General features: G+C 37.5%; 1 protein-coding gene across 2 annotated transcripts in view; it reads left to right on the forward strand.

Annotated features, from left to right (window-relative positions):
• Nucleotides 1-12892, forward strand: part of LOC117163013 (omega-amidase NIT2-A-like) — a 30578-nt gene extending 17686 nt beyond the window's left edge. Inside the window, exons 6-10 of one of the 2 annotated variants that reach the window (XM_076626658.1) lie at nucleotides 6713-6858; nucleotides 6985-7210; nucleotides 7282-7506; nucleotides 7587-10244; nucleotides 10373-12892. The gene's annotated coding sequence lies outside the window, so the exon portion shown is untranslated. Of the gene's footprint in view, nucleotides 1-6712; nucleotides 6859-6984; nucleotides 7211-7281; nucleotides 7507-7586 lie in introns of both variants that reach the window. The other variant, XM_076626659.1, reaches the window with a different exon arrangement.
• Nucleotides 12893-18121: the final 5229 nt, after the last annotated feature.

The raw sequence follows: 18121 nt of genomic DNA on the forward strand, positions 1-18121 counted from the left end.
TATTATTTTTTGTTCTACTTCATTAATCGCAGCGTTCTTTATGCTCTCTGTCTCACTACTTTCCTTACTTTAAAATTTTTTTTTGTTTTTATTTAAATCTGTTACATCACATTTATTTACTACTAAACCATCTTGAATTGTATTATCTGTACATTCCTGTGACTTATTTTTTTTTTTTTTTTTTGATTTTCTGGAATATCATGCACATTCTTTATAATATCAGTCGTTGATTCTGATATTAATGAAGAAGATACATCTACTTTTATCGATGATTCTACTTTATTAATGTCACTGTGCACTTCATCTAGTTGTTCCATAGTAAAACATCAAGATTGTTACAATTACTTAAGAAGTCATGGATTGTTATTTAAATATTTACTGCACTTTTCCATCAATGTAACCCTTTATGGCAGTTTGACATTCTACAGAACACCAATGCTGTATCAGTTTATATTTTTCTTCATCATGAAGTTTTATTATATCACCTAATTCTTCCTGATGTTTTTTTTTCTTTTTTTTCAATTTTCAAATAAGAGTGTGTTTTCTATGTGAATCTTTTAATTCTTGGTTCGCCTCGAGTAAGCGATTATTAACATCTTTGGAAAGTTTTTGGACGTTTTCCAGTTCTTTTCTAAGAAAATTATTTTGTTCGTTCATATCTTTTACTTTACCTTTAATTTCTACCCTACGCAATATTTCAAATTTATTTTCATTGACAAGGATCATTTTTCTTATTTTTCAAAATCCAGTTTCAATTTATTAGTTTCTTCTTCATATTTATATCCAAAATCACCCACTTTTTCATATTCACCCTTTAGTTCGTCTAGTTCACATTGAAGGGCAGATTATTTGTCCTTGTGGTTCAAGAACTACATTTTATCTCTTTTGCATCTTTAGCTCCAGCTTCACGTTCCTCCATTGAATTACTAACACATGAATTAAGTTTGGCCTTTTTTTTTTTGTTCCAGCAAGTCAACTTCATATTTGTGACTTATGTTATTTCATCTAATTTTATTGTTAGTTCTTCAATTTGTATTCCAAAAGATTGAACTCTTTTTACGTGCGGGTGTTTTTTTTTTTTTTTTTTGTAACTCGTCGAGTTGCAATTCTAATTTTTGCACTTCCTCCTTCATGTCCTCTATGTGCTTCTCGAACTCTTGTGTCGTCCTGTCTTTGTCGGAACATTCTACTTGAAGATCAGCGAGTTGATGCTCGGGATCGTAATTCAATTTTTGGTCGTTAGCAGTAATAAGCTCACGTAACTTCACTTTTGAACTTGATCTTGTTTGGTCTTGATTGTGTTTTCGTGGTGCTTGTGGTGCTCTAAAAGTAATCGTCACGTTGCTTGCATTTTTAGTGCACATTGATACACTGCACTCTGCACAGGCAATGCTTTTGTTGTCATGAAATCTCTCTAACTTTTCAGTAACAAAACCTTTTATTTTATTATTTAATTTTGGATCATGCGCCCCTGGTGAAGATACATTATGTGTTCTCTTTACCTTTATTATGCACACGTTTTCCTTTTGCTCTCAATTTTTCGATCATCTTGTGCTGTTCTATATATTGTGTTCTTATGTTCTTCGCATATAAATCCTGTCGATTGATTTTATCTTTCAGTTGAGGTACATGTTTAATTCTTTACCTTTTTTTTTCTTTTTTTATGGATTTCTTGATAATCTTTTAGAAGTTGCTCGTTATATTTGGAAAGCTTTCTCACTTCGTCTTCAGCTGTTTCCTAACGGGATTTTTCTTCTTCAAGTTTTTCTGTAATCATTTTTTCTAAACTTCTCCATTTATTCTGTTCTTCTTCGAGTAATTCATTACGTTTCGGTATCTGGCTATCTTTTCCTTTAAAACATTTAATTTTATCAGAGAGTTCTCCTATTTTCAAACTTGCTTCATTTAAGGTAACTTTATGAATTTCCGATTGATGCTTTAACATTTGATGTAAGTCTTCTATTGCTGTTTCACGTTCTTTCAACTGTTCATTAAATTCGTTGTTTAGCATATCCACTCGAGAAATTTCGAGTTCTTGGGCATCGTTTCTTCTTTTAGGAATTTGGCTTATTTTCTCTCGCCTGCTGCTACATGTTGCTGTCATTTTATCAACTTCTTTCTTCTTTTTTTCTTCTTTTTTTTTTGAACTTAAAATCTTGATTTAAGGTTTATGTTTCACTATATGATTTATTATTATTAACTAGTTCAACATTATTCTCAGTAGATTTTTTTTCGCGTGATTTTTATACTTATTTAAATAGTTTAACATGAGCAAATGCATCGTACGTCAGATATACCATTTTTTATAAATTGTCGCCTTTACAACTCGAGTTACCTCTGAACGAGTCGCATGATTGATCAATAAGCCATGAGTAATTATGCAAATTCAGTTTTTTTTTCATCTATCTATCTGAATATTATAACAAAGACTTTACATTGACTATTTTATTAAAATTGTAAGTTTTTCATAAACGCTTCAAAATCCACAGTCTATTGATCAACTCCTCTATCCTTTCTCTTTCTCCTCACTAAAATAGATAAATTCCTAATGTAGTTTGTGGATAATATATTTTTTTTTTCTAAAGCAAATCACATTTATCATCGGATATATTTTTTGAAATAATTTCTGTCTGTACATTTTCTTCTTTTCCCTTACTCCTCTTTCTCTTTCTAATGAATTCTTTTTATTCCGTAAAATAGTTTTTGTATATTCAATTTTGTTAAGTGCAATCCTTATTTCTGATAACTTACTTTCATTAGATAATTCTTGTGAATCTTCTACTACATCTTCCATATCATTTTGAGTGCAGCTTCTACCTTCAGTAAATTTAATATCTTGAACCGTATCATTAATTTCAATAGCTCTTTCGGTATCAAGTAAATCGCACTTATTATTTAATATACCTTGTGAATTGACTTCTGTCTCTGCAGTTTCTTCTTTTGTATCTTCTTCGAGTTTTCTTTGTTCTTCTAATCCACCCTTCTCATTTTGTAGGATCTTCCTTGTATCTTCATCTTTTTTAACTTCGACTTTATCCGATCTCCTAGGTCTGCCTCTATGTTTCGCTTCATCAGTTGCTATTACACCCGTTACTGCATTATCATTTTCTACAGATTTATACCTATCGCTATCACTAGCTGTGTTCGTTAAAAGAACTTCCCTTCGTTGACGAACTTATCAGTTGTTTCGTTTTCACTATCTGAAATTGATTTTTGTTTAACACCTCTTTTTTTCTTCTTTGGCAAATTTATTTTCTACATTTTCCGATGCCTTTTGTTTATTAATAATTTCAGACTTGTCTTCGATTAATTTCGTCTTTAAAGCGCTTCGCAAAATTTTATTTGTGTTTGATTGTCTGGTTTGATTATAAACAATTTCTTCAAATTTTGGCGAAGTAGCAGGCTTTGCAGCAACATTATAACGACTGCTCCGTTTACTACTATCTAACATAGATGGAGATGGACTTTTGTCATCTTTATTCTCTAAAGACTTCTTTTGTGTATTAGCATCTGAATTTCTCGACATAAGATCTGCTGAATTTTTTAATTCTGTAGTGTCACACGCAATTTTCGCTGTCATCATTTGGTCTTCCTCTATAAGCAAATGTTCATTATTGTAAGCATTATCTCTTGCTTTTTGTATGGATTCTAATGATATATTTTGTTCAACGTTGTCTATTGATTTTGTATCATTTTCAGCAGTTGATTTACTAACTGCTTCTAATTCCTTCGTTTCAATTTGGTTTTCTTTATTTGTATCGCCGTCCGAAATATTTCTCATTGAAATATTATCCTTCTTGTTATGATCTTTTTCTGCTTCTCCTAAACTTTTACTTTTTTTGTCAAACCATTCTTGTAAATTTTGAGTATCTTGTGACGAAGATGGTGACAAATCATTATACAACACTGCAATATCTTCTTTCCTTCGTTTCACAGACTCTTTCTGGTATTCTGTCGAGCTATTGACATCAAACATTAAGTCTGTTTTAATGAAAATATAATCCTGTGAAGCGGTGTCAATTGATACTTTCTTTTCATAAGAATTTTCTACATTAGACTGCAATTCTTTTGAAAATTCTTTCAAAACCATTTCTTCATTTCCTACAGTAACGTCTGTTTTCTCCAAGCTTTTGTTCAAATTATTAGAAACTAAACTACCCTGATAACTCCGACTAGTAGCTGCTTTAATAGTCTCCTTTAACAGTTTTCTTAACTCGATTTCGTCAATTGTTTTTCGTAGCAATTCGATTTTTTATCGAGGCGTTGACCCTCTTCTTTTGCTTGTTGGAAAAGGTCCATGCTTCTTCGCAGTCGCGCGATTTGCTCCCGTAGTTGGTTTGTCATTTTAATACTTTGTTCGTCCCTACCAGTGCATGCTTTACCTTTCCACATCGTTTTAAATGTCGCTAACTCTTTGTCTGAGTCTTGTTCAAAGCTAGATAGTCTGCCTCTATATGTAAAATGAATCCAGCGTTTACCTTGATTTGTTAGCTTCCGTAGATGCTTCCAGTTCCAAAGGCCTTCTGGTTTCGTGGATTAAGAATTCGTCGCCGAGGATGACCGTAGTCCAAGTTAGTCCTTCCCGTAGGTATGGATGTCCTTGTTTTCCAGACGAAGCGATGTTTCACAATCCTGGGGTCTAGCGTCCGTAGATGCTTTATGAATATTTTCTTCCGGTTTCGTTGATAGTTACTTCGTTGTCGCGGATGTTGGCTGGGTGTTTGAAAATTTCTACATTGACTGGAGACATGTCCGATTTGGTTGCATTTGAAACATTTCAGTTGAGTTCTTTGGTTAAGTGGCGTTCGTTCAGCTTGCTGGAAGTTTCTTGGCATTGGTTTAGGTGTTCCTTGGAATCGGTTTTTGGCTCTCTCAATTGGTTGGTTCATTATTCTTATTATTTTTTTGTTGCGTTCGATTTTCCTTATGACTAACTCCGCCTCGAAAGCTGCATCTTGTGCTTCTTGGAGATTCTTTGGTCTTGTAGTCGATGTGCGTATTTCTATTTTGGGTTTTAAATTTAGGACAAAAACTTTGGTCGCTCGTTCAGTTTCAAGATCTATGGCGACTGCTCGACGTACTGGATCGCGAATTTCGTGTTGAAGCGCGTATATCAGTTCGTTGAGGTTGTGTCGGAACCTCTTCACATAACTGTGTACCGATTCGTTAACGTTTTGTCGCGTGCGTTGCAACTTATCACGAGCTCCATTAGATGTAATATTCACGGATACAAATTTTCTGAGGCTTTCAAACAGGTCCTCGTAATTCTCGATTTCGGTGTGGCGGATACTGCGTTCCGCTTCTCCAATGATTCTTTGCGTTAGAATTAGTCGTAATAATATGCGTTTTTCTCGACATTCGGCTCGAGCTTCTCTTACCCGTTTAATAAACCCTTCTACTCCTATATCGTCTTGTCCATTGAGTATAGGGATAAAATCTAGGCAGGTTTTTGCATTGTACGTGGAGTTGTCACAACTTACTGCTCCTTCTTCACTGTCCATATCGTCCGTTTCGTTAGGTTTTACAGGTGGTCGTTTTCTCTGAACATTGCTGGCATTAGATTCGTCCGTGGTAATAAAGGAGCCTAATTCAGTAGTAGCGTCATGTCCTAAATTTATTTTAGAGATATGTTTTCCTAATAGTTCTATCTCTGCTGCACGTTTTTTGTTTTCACTATCGGCTACTCGTTGCGTTTCTTCTATACGTCGCGCAAGAAGTTCGATTTGCTCGAGTATGGCACGAGTCAACTTATCCATAGCTCTGGTTATAGAAGCGATATCAATAGTTCCAATTTTGTCTTTTCGTGATGTGGACATGATTCTAATCGAGCTTATTGATTTTCTCACACGGTAATGTAAAAATGAATCCAGATTTCCAGCTTACCGTAGTAGCTATTGCCGTTGAGGAGTCTCTGGGATGTTTGCTCTCTGGTTGGTTCTAGATTCCGAATCTTATTCGTAGGCTTGCTCTGCGCTGACCGCTCCATTTATTACAGAAAGCATTGTTTAAATGAATATTAATTATGAACCATTATTAAACATGCATTGTTATTACCAACAAACAAGTTTAACAAGACCACAATTTTCAAATTAAATATGTACACATATCTTTAATGCTTTTATATTTGACGCATATATTAGAAAGTAAGTTTGTTTTTAGTTTTTTCTTAATTTATTAAAAAATTGTGTAACTATTAACATTACCTATAACATACGTAAATAGTGTCATATTTAAAATATTACCCATGATTAAAAATTTTCAATGTTATTAAATTCTTTATTGAGGAAGCTAAATTATAATAAAATTATAGAGTTTACAAAGGATTTTAATAATGAAAAAATATTTATTTTATATAACATTTATTAGACATTAGTTAGATATAAAATAAGAATAATATAATCATAATAATCATATATCTAAGATAAAAGTTGATCTCTATGATCATTAACATGGTGTTGCTTTTTCCTCACACCCTCCTGCTACACGCTTCGAAGCAGAACATACAGCGAGTAGATATTACGGAATCAGATCCAATAGCAAACAATACAATATGTATAGAACTCTAACCATGGAAACACCAACACCTTTGGTAGCCGAAGTTATGCACAAGTAACTAACCAATCGCCACCCTTAACACCAACATAGCCAAATCCATCAGTAATACGCTCAAGCAACCACCGTTACGATACTAACTAACGGCAATTACTTCCAGATGTAGCAGTATATGCACCACTGCGAACAGGCAGTACATTGACAGAGATTATAGAAGTAGCATTGGCAACTACTACTTATGAACCAAATAACAGGCAAACAAAAATAATTCCGCAAGACTTTCTTGACAAAATCAGAGGGAAAAAGGTAAGCGAAAGCAAAATGACAAAAACATAGAGCACGTGAAAGCAAAAAAACATCTAAACAAACTTGCAAAGGAAATAGAAAGTAAAATAAAAGATCATAATAATAACGAATTCTCAAAATTCATAGATTCACTTTCTGCGTACGAGAATTCCAACTATTTCCTATGGAAAGCCACGAACAAAATAAAGGAGCCAATTAAACTAATCCCAGCAATCAGATTAACGGACAACACATGAGCCAGAAGCAACGAAGAGCAAGCTGAAGAATTTTCCAACCACCTTTGTTGAAGTTATCTCTTCGAGGAACGCGTGATGAATGTGTAACAGAAATATATTTAAGTATAAGTGTAACTGTAAGTATAAGTATAAATATAAGCATAAGTATAAGTACAGTGTATACTAATCCAGAACCACACTGTGGCAGCGTTACATTACAACAGAGCTTCGAAGCCATGAGTCTATGGGTATTTATATAATTACGAAAACTGGCCCGTCTATATATACCCTGCTGCACCATCTGTGCATGGCATATTCCTAAAAAAGGCTATGAGACTGAGAGGCCTTTCAAATTGATTTAGAGCTAAACAATACTCAATAGCATCGGGGACTAAGAGAACTAAATACTAGAGAAGATGTAGTTTTCCTAGAAGTGAGTATTACTTCAACACCCTCCCTAACACTCGAAATCTTTACAAACGATTACTTTTTAACATCATTGTTATTTTTCAGACCTAATTTTTGTCGTAAATATTGAAATCTTGGTTTCGGTAACGCCTTCGTAAATATATCTGCTTGTTACGTCCGGCGACTCTCTACACAAAGCAGACTCCACGCCACGTGAGTTCTATTAGAAACAGTGACAATGACTGTTTTGTATCGTATCTGGTTATATTATTTATTGTTCTTACTTGGTGCCCGATTTTTGTTAGTTCCTTGCATATATTTTTGGTGTTTGTTCTTGGGTATAGATCTCTAATTACTACTTTGTGGTTCTTTTCTGTTTTGAGCTGGTATGTATGATGTATAGTATGTTTAATACTTGCGCCACTTTTCGAAAGATTTTTGGAGTATTTGTTTGCACTTTGACTTGTTCCAGTTTTAATTCCTTTATACTGTAGTTTTCTCTTCCGACAGTGTTGTTTAATAGTTCAATAAGGGTATCTGTTATTTGAGCATGAATGTAGATCGGTGGTGGTTTAACGATATGTGTTGTCATTTCTTCCTCTGAACTCGTATCTTCGTCTTTTATCAGTGAGCTGAAAGAATTTCGGAGTGGGATGTCCTGTAGCCACTGGTGCATTTCTGTATCGGGAATTTTTATAGCGCTTGTATTTAGGATTATTTTACGCCTTTTGTGAGCTGTTGCTACCTTCCAGTTTTCATCTTGATAGGATAGTTCGTTATTGTACCTATTTTCTTCCTGCTTTTGCAACGTTTCCATTTCTTTTATAGGCTTTCCTGTTCTTTGCTAATTGGTTGTTTTCTGCTTAACGTATTTGTAGCTTGATTTATGAAACATATGTCACCCTTTTTTGTTTGGCGGCGGTATTGGTTGTTGCATTTTGAAACTTTTACCATGTGACAGTGTTCGTTAACGTTTTAACCTCCTAAATTCACTATTTATCGCACTAACACTGGAGCACATTTACTCGCGCCTGTTTACCTCGACTGCTCGGGCAGAATTGTCATTACAATGCAATTATCTATATTGTTACATCGAGGCCTTTCTTCTATTTTGTCCGGCAATTTTCATTTTTAACGTGATGAACATTTTCTTCTACATCATATTTTAAAATTTGTTAACAATCACTGTTTACAAATTGACGGCAAGTACCTGATTTGGGGTTATACATTCTATATACATCGAACGTAACAATAAGGAACACAGAAAGCAACTGAGATATAACACGATATTGAAATTAGAAATTAATTACACCCTCGTAGCGGTGCCTGCATCAACTTGGACTAATTCGCAAACGATGGAAGTTGTATATGTTAGAGCGAAAAGAAGCCTCGCGTATTCAATCTCAGAATGTCATGTCCGAAGGAAGTCCATCTCCAACGTAGCTAATCGAACTATGCGTCTAATCGAACTTTTCGGGGTTACTTTCATGTTCGGTATCATTTTGATCAAAAGAACCTCAACAATTCAATTAAAACAACATTTTGTCGATGAAATAAAAGATGTAGAAGCTTCATTTTTTCTATCGAAGAGATCTTAACAAAAGAACGATAACAGGTTGTACCTTAATGCCTCGATGAAAGAAATTTTATATTTTAACGTTTCAACATTTTAATGATGCAATAGTATAATATTTTAATAAGAAGGGAGAAATGGTACGTTCGTGTACGATTTTATACTTTCAATCGGCAAAAATGATGTTGGAAGGGTAGAAAAGCTATTGAAAAACATTTGGATAATTTCTCATCGAAGCATCTGCAAATAGATCTTAATTCGATCTGAGGCGTCTATGTTGTCTGTAATAATTGTAGCTGCTGGCTGTAGATGTCGCTGCTGGGGTACTGCTATATTTTTCTAATTTAGATGCGTGGAAGAAAAATCGGACTACGGGCGCCGGGATTCGAATCCGAGTCCCGAACGTTCGTAACCTAAGGCGCTAACCACTGCGCTACCGTTGTCCGGTATTAGTTAGTGGCGGTATTTGTTGTCGAGTGCCGCGACAGATCTATCGGACGATGGCCCGCGGCCGGTTCGATCGTAACGTCGATTAACATGTATCAACGGCTGGACCCGCTAGTAACATCAAAATACAATTTCTTTTGTCAAGGGGAAACATTGAATTATAGGCTCGCCCTATCAACTCAAAATCAACTTCAAATGACGACTAATTGGACACTTTGAAAAGTTTCATATACATCACGATCACGATAGACATTACGCAGGACGATTAATTCGTTTCTAAGTTTCTCTTTGTACAGAACCATACCGTCGACCGATGGGTCCGCGGTAGAAAACGGTAACAAGGAAGGATGGCCGCAGGAAATCCCTGACTCCTAAAGCCGCGAGCAAGGAGGTTGGAGCGGAGGAAGCGGCGATTGAAGCCATGAACTTAGGTGATTAAGATTAAGGGTGCGCACCCTCCAGAACAATCTGGGACAGTCAAGACCTGCTTTTCCAAACCATTCTGGAGAGCACGGTTGCCCTAGCGGTGGTGGCCGAGCCATACAGAGTCCTGGACGCTCCGGACTGCGCCGGAGATACAGACGGCTGTCACCTGGACATCAGCGCCGGCATCGTCCGCCCACAGGGATCCGCTGGAGCGCGGCAACGGATACGCAGCGGTCGAATGGTCAGGAATGGTGGTAGTGGCCGTATATGTGTCGCCCAACAGCGAATGGACAGCGTTCGAGGAGTTCTTGGACGGGGTAGGCGACTGCCATTACGATTACGAGATATAGTATTACGTTATAATACATTACATTATAACGTATTCCGTTAAATTGAATTACGTTATATCATATTACGTTTTGCCGTTCCTTCACATACTGAGCAGAAGGCGAACGTTACCATGATCGCGGACGGATATTAAGACAGGTAGAGTGGGGATATGGTAAGAATAGAAAGGGAGGCAAGTGGGTCAACACAGCAGTTGCCCGTAACCAGTCGTCAGTAGGAATCGCAACCAGAGAGTTCTGAAGAAGTCGCTGGTCAAGAAAGTAAACGAACTGCGGAACGAAGCGCCGCGTATTAAGTTGGCAGCCTTCACGTAATAGAGTACATTCAGTAATATAGTATTACGTTATATAGTATAACGCTATAACGCATTACGTTATATAGTATAAGTAAAATCCAATGCAACCACAGCTATCAATATTGAAGATTAAATATGTAATTGAACGAATCTCCGCTTCTATTGAGGATATGTAGACAATTCGATGCGCGTTATACTCCACGTTTGATGCCAAATACAACGCACATCATCTGGTTTGCGCTATGTTCACTCTTTTCCTGTCAAATCCGATGCAATTATAATTTTTAATGCTCAAGGCTAAATATTCAATTCTACGAATCTCCGCTGCTATTGGACAAATTTCGACAATTCGATACGCGTTGTACTCCACATTTGCTGCTTTACACAGCGCACATCAGTCGGTTTGCACTATGTCATCTCTTTTGCCTGTCAAATCCGATGCAGTTAGAATTTTTAATGCTCAAGGCTAAATATTGAATTCTACGAATCTCTGCTGCTACTCAGGATACATAGGCAGCTCGATGCGCGTTGTACTCCACATTGGCTGCTTTATACAGCGCACTTCAGTCGGTTTGCACTATGTCATCTCTTTTCCCTGTCTAATCCAATGCAATTAGAATTTGTAATGCTCCAGGCTAAATATTCAATTCAACGAATCTCCGCTGCTATTCGGGATACAGAGGCAGTTCGATGCGCATTGTACTCCATATAGCTGCTTTATACAGCGCACATCAGCTGATTTGCATTGTGTTAATCCTGGACCCTGTCAAATCCAATGGAGTTAGAACTTTTAATGCTCGAGGTTAAATATTGAATTCCACGAATCTCCGCTGTTATTAGGGATACCTAGGCATGTTGGGTCCCAAAGGTGCTAGTGGTATCATTGGTTACACTGTTGCATTGCACTGTTCACGCCCAGTAGTGCCAAGTGCCAACTCCTCCTCCAAGTCGGTGGGGCTGGTAAATTCTGACTTGTCAGTGGCTACGTAGATGGCGACGTGGCTTAAGAACTCATGGCGTAAACAATCACACGTCGCAGACCCGATCGGGTGTCGTGGCGGGTTAAGCCTTTCGTTACTGGCGGCTTCTCCTGCGTGACAAGCGCTCTGCGCCAAAAAGAAAAAACTTTCCTCGAAACAGGGTATTTATAACTTCTTAACACACTCACTTTTAATTGAAATTTGGGTAGGCCTACTTTGGGGGGGGGGAGGACAATCGTCTCCCCTAACGCCACATTTAGTTAGTTAGTTCATAGGATAGGCCTAACGAGAAGACGCGGGGAGTGTACCGGCAGTAATTTCCAAGAGGTCTCGGGCACTGCTGCCAAACGTGTAGGTTGGCCACCGTGGAGTTTTTGTCAGTAGGAGTCTGGAACTACTCCACTAATTCTCCAGAATGCAGCGGAGTGTCCATGAGGATTTCTCCACGTAGAAGAAAAAAAGAAAGAAGGTGTTGAAGCATATAAATAGGTGATATATCGTATTTCAATTCTTTGAATTTTGTTTGAATTATTGTTAATTACAATCACAATTTCTGATAATATCATGCACACGATTAAGTGTAACCACGTTCTTAATCGTCATCGTTGTCAATTACAATTATAATTCCAAGTTTACTTACATTCATTTTAACGAAACCAATGTTTACTGCTAGAACACGCACATATTCGTACAACGATGTTAAAAATCTGAGCATAATGGAAATGTACGTACAGCAGATACTCACAGGAAAAACCAACGAGACTACTAATAAAATCAATGAATTAGAAAAAAGGAGCTATAGACAAATATCTTATAATATACCGTGGCATAATCTGCAATTTATTATAAAATAATTGATCCGAGCAGTATCAATTATAAAAGAAGATGGCTGAATATGATAGACACTGTCGAATACTAATCAAATATAATCATTTAGTTAATCTTTAAGATTTAAGTTAAGATACATCTTTGAGGAATCAATAAGTGTTTCGCTAATAGCCTAATAGATCTCTTGATAGATCAAACGAAGAAATACCTAACCGCGATTACAGCCAATTGGTACATATTATACGATACATAATTAATATTTGTATCACGTACAGCGATGCAAGTGGTATTGAAGAAAATAGCCATTTTATGTTACAACTATAACGAGTAAATTTACTCGTTTAACTTGAGAGGAATTAAAAAGGTACCTGACTTTTAAATAAGCATTAAATAAGAAATTTAAATATCGCAGACGGTGATGTAGGTGTTATTCAAGAAAAGAGAACATTTTATTTTGTAATTAGCACGAGTAAATGAACGAATATCGATAATATAATATAATGATTAATATGAATTTTATCTGGCTGATTATTTAAATACCATAACATATTTCACAGTAACGTCATCGACTGCCGTTAGGCTCTTTTCCCTTTTTGTTCAAACTAATTGATAGTCGAAAACTAGTATCAAGGAGGTGTGAATTTAGTCTTAGTTTGTAGAAACTATTAAAATGATAAAAATGGATACCGTATTAAACCGTCGAAGGCGCCAATTTACGATAAAAATTAAAAATTACGATTAAAATTGTTCAATTTGATTTTGTTATAATGGAAAACCCATCCTTTCCTATGTCAAGAGATCGTTAACGTTTGATTGACATCTCGACACCTTGTCAAGATATATAAGGAACGCGAAAGTCGCGCGCGAGCTCTTTCGTGCCTGAAATTCCGGTCTTAGTTTGTAGAAACTATTAAAATGATAAAAATGGATACCGTATTAAATCGTCGAAGGCGCCAATTTACGATAAAAATTAAAAATTACGATTAAAATTGTTCAATTTGATTTTGTTATAATGGAAAACCCATCCTTTCCTATGTCAAGAGATCGTTAACGTTTGATTGACATCTCGACACCTTGTCAAGACATATAAGGAACGCGGAAGTCGCGCGCGAGCTCTTTCGTGCCTGAAATTCCGGACAGTGAACATCCAAGAAGAATTTAAATATAAGGTAAATAAAAAAAAATATCAAATAACAACATTGTAACTAGTAATTTATAACGTCTAAGCCATTAATTTACAATACTTGAGAAATTAATTTACAATATTTAAGCTATTAATTTATAACATTTAAGCCATTAATATATAACATATAAGCAATTAATTTATAACGTCTAAACTATTAATTTATAACATTTGTTGAGATATGTATAATTTTCTGTGTTGGACTGGGTTAAATGTGTAGTAGAGATACTTGTAAGTGAATATCAGCGTGTGGATGTATGTGTGTGCGCGGCGTCTCGAAAACAGATGAATGTAAACTGTTCAGTCGGTTAACAGAAATATAATACGTTATATGGTATGCCGTTATAACGTATTACGTTATATGGTATGCCGTTATAACGTATTAGGTTATATGGTATGAAGTTATAACGTATTACGTTATATGGTATGACGTTATAACGTATTACGTTATATGGTGTGACGTTAGAACGTATTACGTTATATTTTGTAACGTTATAACGTAATACGTTGTATGCTATGACGTTATAACGTATAACGTTATATGCTATAACTTTATAACGTAATACGTTATATGGTATGACGTTATAACGTATTACGTTATATGGGATGACGTTATAACGTATTACGTTATATATTATAACGTTATAACGTATTACGTTATATGGTGTGACGTTATAACGTATTACGTTATATGGTATGGCGTTATAACGTATTACGTTATATGGTATGACGTTAGAACGTATTACGTTATATGGTATGCCTTTATAACGTAATACGAAATCGCCAAGGTTGAACCTAACTATTTTAGCTTTGTTTTCGTCGAACCTATCCTTATCGTATTTGACGCTTGTTTCTATATTCTTTATCGCCTGCTGTCTTACATTTTTTTTTTATTTATTTGTTGAAATTACAATCAATTCTTGCGTTGAGAATTTTCAGTAATTTTTCTGGCGTGGCGCAGTGACATGGCTGTTTATTTACAATAAGTTAATACTTATTATAGATAGGTATAATTTATAAGTATTATAAGTAAGTGCATATGCTTAATTTGGATAATTAAATGAATCTAACGGTTAGGTCTAGCGGGTAGTGCCTCTTCAGCCTGCGAATCTGGTCCGTCGTATCGAGTAGTCCAGTGATTAGGGGGTTTCGGTGTTTGTTGATTCTTTTGCTATATCTGTCGCTATATTTTGCTATTTCCTCTTTGACGGTGGGTATCTTGAGGTCGCGGTGTATTGTTTCATTGGTTACATACCAAGGTGCGTCAATTAGGGATCTTAGCGTTTTCGATTAAAAGCGTTGGAGTATTTCAATGTTGGAGTTACTTGCTGTTCCCCATAGTTGGATTCCGTAGGTCCAGACAGGTTTTATTACGGTCTTGTAGAGGGTAATTTTATTCTGTATGTTTAGTTTGGAGCGTCGGCCCGTGAGCCAATAGAGTTTTTTTAGTTTGTCCTTTAGTTGCTTCGTTTTATCTGAGATGTGTGTCTTCCACGTTAGTCTCCTGTCCAGGGTCATGCCCAGGTATCGGACTGTGTCCCTGCTAGGGATTGTTGCATTGTTGATGGTGACCTGGGGGCAGGTTTGTTTTCGGAGCGTGAAGGTTACATGTGAGGATTTCTTTTCGTTGACTTTGAAGCCCCATTTGTGAAACCACTTTTCCATGGAGTCGAGACTTCGCTGGAGAGTGGATGAGGCTATTACCGGGTCTGCGTGGGTAGCTAATAGCGCTGTGTCGTCTGCAAATGTCGCTATTGTTATATCGTTTGATATGGGTAGGTCGGCAGTGTAGATGGAGTACAGTATGGGTCCGAGGACACTACCTTGGGGTATGCCGGCTTCTATTGGGAATGTTGCGGAAGTGGCGTCTAGGCATTTAACCATGAATTGTCTATTGGTTAGGTAAGATTTTAGGATGGAGTAGTAGGGGTGAGGTAGGATCTTTTTAATCTTGTATAGTAGCCCTTCATGCCATACTTTGTCGAATGCCTGTTGGATGTCTAGGAAAACCGCTGAGCAATATTTTTTCTTTTCGAGTGTTTGGCTGATCGTATGAGTTAAGCGGTGGATTTGCTCTACTGTAGAATGATGTTTTCGGAAGCCGAATTGGTGATCTGGGAGTGTTTTCAAGTTCTCTAGGATTAGAAGGAGTCGGTTCGTGAGCATCTTCTCGAATAGTTTGGACAGGGTAGGTAAAAGACTGATTGGGCGATAGGAGCAGGTTTCGTATATCGGTTTACCGGGTTTAGGGATGAGGGTAATCAATGAGATTTTCCAGGCCTTAGGATAGTGTTCCAGGCGAAGGATAGCATTAAAAATCGATGTGATGAGTGCTATCCCTTTTGTGGGAAGTTCCTTGATTGCTTTATTGCTTATTAGGTCGTGTCCTGCTGCTTTCTTGGGGTTTAGGCGACTGATTGTTTCTATAGTCTCTGCAGAGGAGAAGGGTTCGATAGGAGGGGACATTTGGAAGGGGGTGTGCAGGTATTCAGTAACGTCCGCGGCGGCTTTGGGGGAATGGGGTTTGAATACTTTTGACAAGTGTTTAGCAAATAGGTCGGCTTTTTCTATAGGGCTTCGCGCCCATCCACCTTGCGGACGGCGGATAGGTGGGATTATTTGTGGGGGGCGTGTGAGTTTCCTGGAGACCTTCCATAGTGAGTAGTTGGCGTCGGCTGTGGGGGATAAGCTGGCGAGGTATTTATGGAAACAGTCGTTTTTATAGTTTTTTAAGGTTCTGGATAGCTTTCTAGTTGCGTTGTTAAGTTTGCGTTTGTCCTCCGGTGTTCTATGGGTCTGCCATACTCTTCTTAGTCTACGTTTTTCTGCTATTTTTTTTAGTATGTATTGGGGATATTCTTGTTTGCTGTTAGATGGCTTTGTCGGTGTGGAGAGGCGGATTGCGTTTATTATGCTCGTGTTTAAGTATTCCGTGGCTGCTTCGATATCTTCCTTTGTTTTTAGTGGGGTGAAGGCTGAGGTTGAGTGTGTAAAGACTTCTCTGAAGAGCTGCCAGTTGGTGTGTTGGTTGTGAATGGAGCCATTAGCTGTATTCTCGATGATTGCTGTCTTACATGGGAGATATTTACTTCTCTTTCTTCGATACTGTCGGGTAGGGATAAGCCGTAGGGTCTCGCTGTTTTACCGATTAGTAGTTCCAACGGGCTTGACTTAGTCACGCGGTTGGTGGTACAATTCAAGGCCAGTTGTATTTCCCCGATCGCGTCTTGCCAGGACCGCCCGGTGGTTTCTATTGTTGTGAACATGTTTTTTAGCGTACTCATAATACGCTCTACCTGTCCGTTGGCCCTACTAGCTCCGGTCGCAATTAAATGGAGTTTTATGTATTTATCTTGACAAAAGTCTCAATTCTTTGCCCGTAAAACATCTTCCCTGATCCGCTATTATCCGGCAGGGACTGCCGAACAATAATATAGCGGACTTAAGCGCTTTAATGGTGTTAATGGAGTCTATCTTACGGGTATGGTGCAAGTATACGAACTTAGTAAAGGCGTCGACCAACACAATGACGTATTCCTTCGAATCGTTTTTACCGCTTAGTTTGCCCGTTATGTCCATATGAACCGTATGCCAAGGTATACTGGTCTTAGGTATGGGATGTAATTCGGCTTGTACTCTACCCGAACTTGCCTTTGAAACTCGACAAGCATGACAGTTCTCTACGAATATGTGAACATACTTCGCCATTCCTTCGAACCAGTAATACTCGTACAGTTTCTCAAGCGTTTTATCCCAACCTAAGTGCATAATGGACTAGTGCACATGGTTAATAACAGACCACCTAAACCCTCTCGGAACGACGGGCAGGCAGAGAGTTCTATCTTTTCTCTGTATTTTACGATGAAGGGTGCCGGACCGTAACTCATACGTATTCGCGACGTCTTCCGCGAGCTCTTCGTTCTGTAATTTATCGACGATCTCGGAAATTTGTGGGTCGCGACGTTGTTCCACTAGTAGCCAATCGTCGGAGATTTCGGTTAGGTTAATTTCTTTCTCTACAATTTTGCTGAACGTACTGCGATCCAAGTCTACGGGATTTCACGAAAAGAAATCTACGTGGGCCATTCGTTTACCTTCCCGGTACATAATGTCAAAGGTAACAGTTTGCAGGTAAGCCCACCATCTGTAAACCCTGTCGTTCAAGTGTACCTTATTACTGGATGCTTTCAGGGAGTTGCAATCGGTGACAACGAGAAATTCTCGTCCGTGTAAGTAATGACGGAAGTGCTTGACGGTGTTTACAACTGCTAACGTTTCCAATTCGTAGGAATGATACCTAGATTCCGCAGGGCTAGTTCTTTTGCTGTAATACTCCACTATTCGATTTTTACCTTCGACCCTGTGCATTAAAATTGCTCCATATCCTTCCTAGCTAGCGTCCGTATGTAGTTCTATGGGGTAATTGGGGTCAAATATCATTAGCACCGGCGCGTCAGTCAGGACGGAAATTACCTTTTATCTTATCTGTTCGTGCCTATCCGTCCAAGGTATATTCTTGTTACTCGAGGTAAGTGCGTACAGGGGTTTCATTACTTGTGA

The sequence above is a fragment of the Bombus vancouverensis genome, unplaced genomic scaffold (genome assembly GCF_051014615.1).
Source record: "Bombus vancouverensis nearcticus unplaced genomic scaffold, iyBomVanc1_principal scaffold0028, whole genome shotgun sequence".
In the NCBI taxonomy this organism is placed as follows: domain Eukaryota; kingdom Metazoa; phylum Arthropoda; class Insecta; order Hymenoptera; family Apidae; genus Bombus; species Bombus vancouverensis.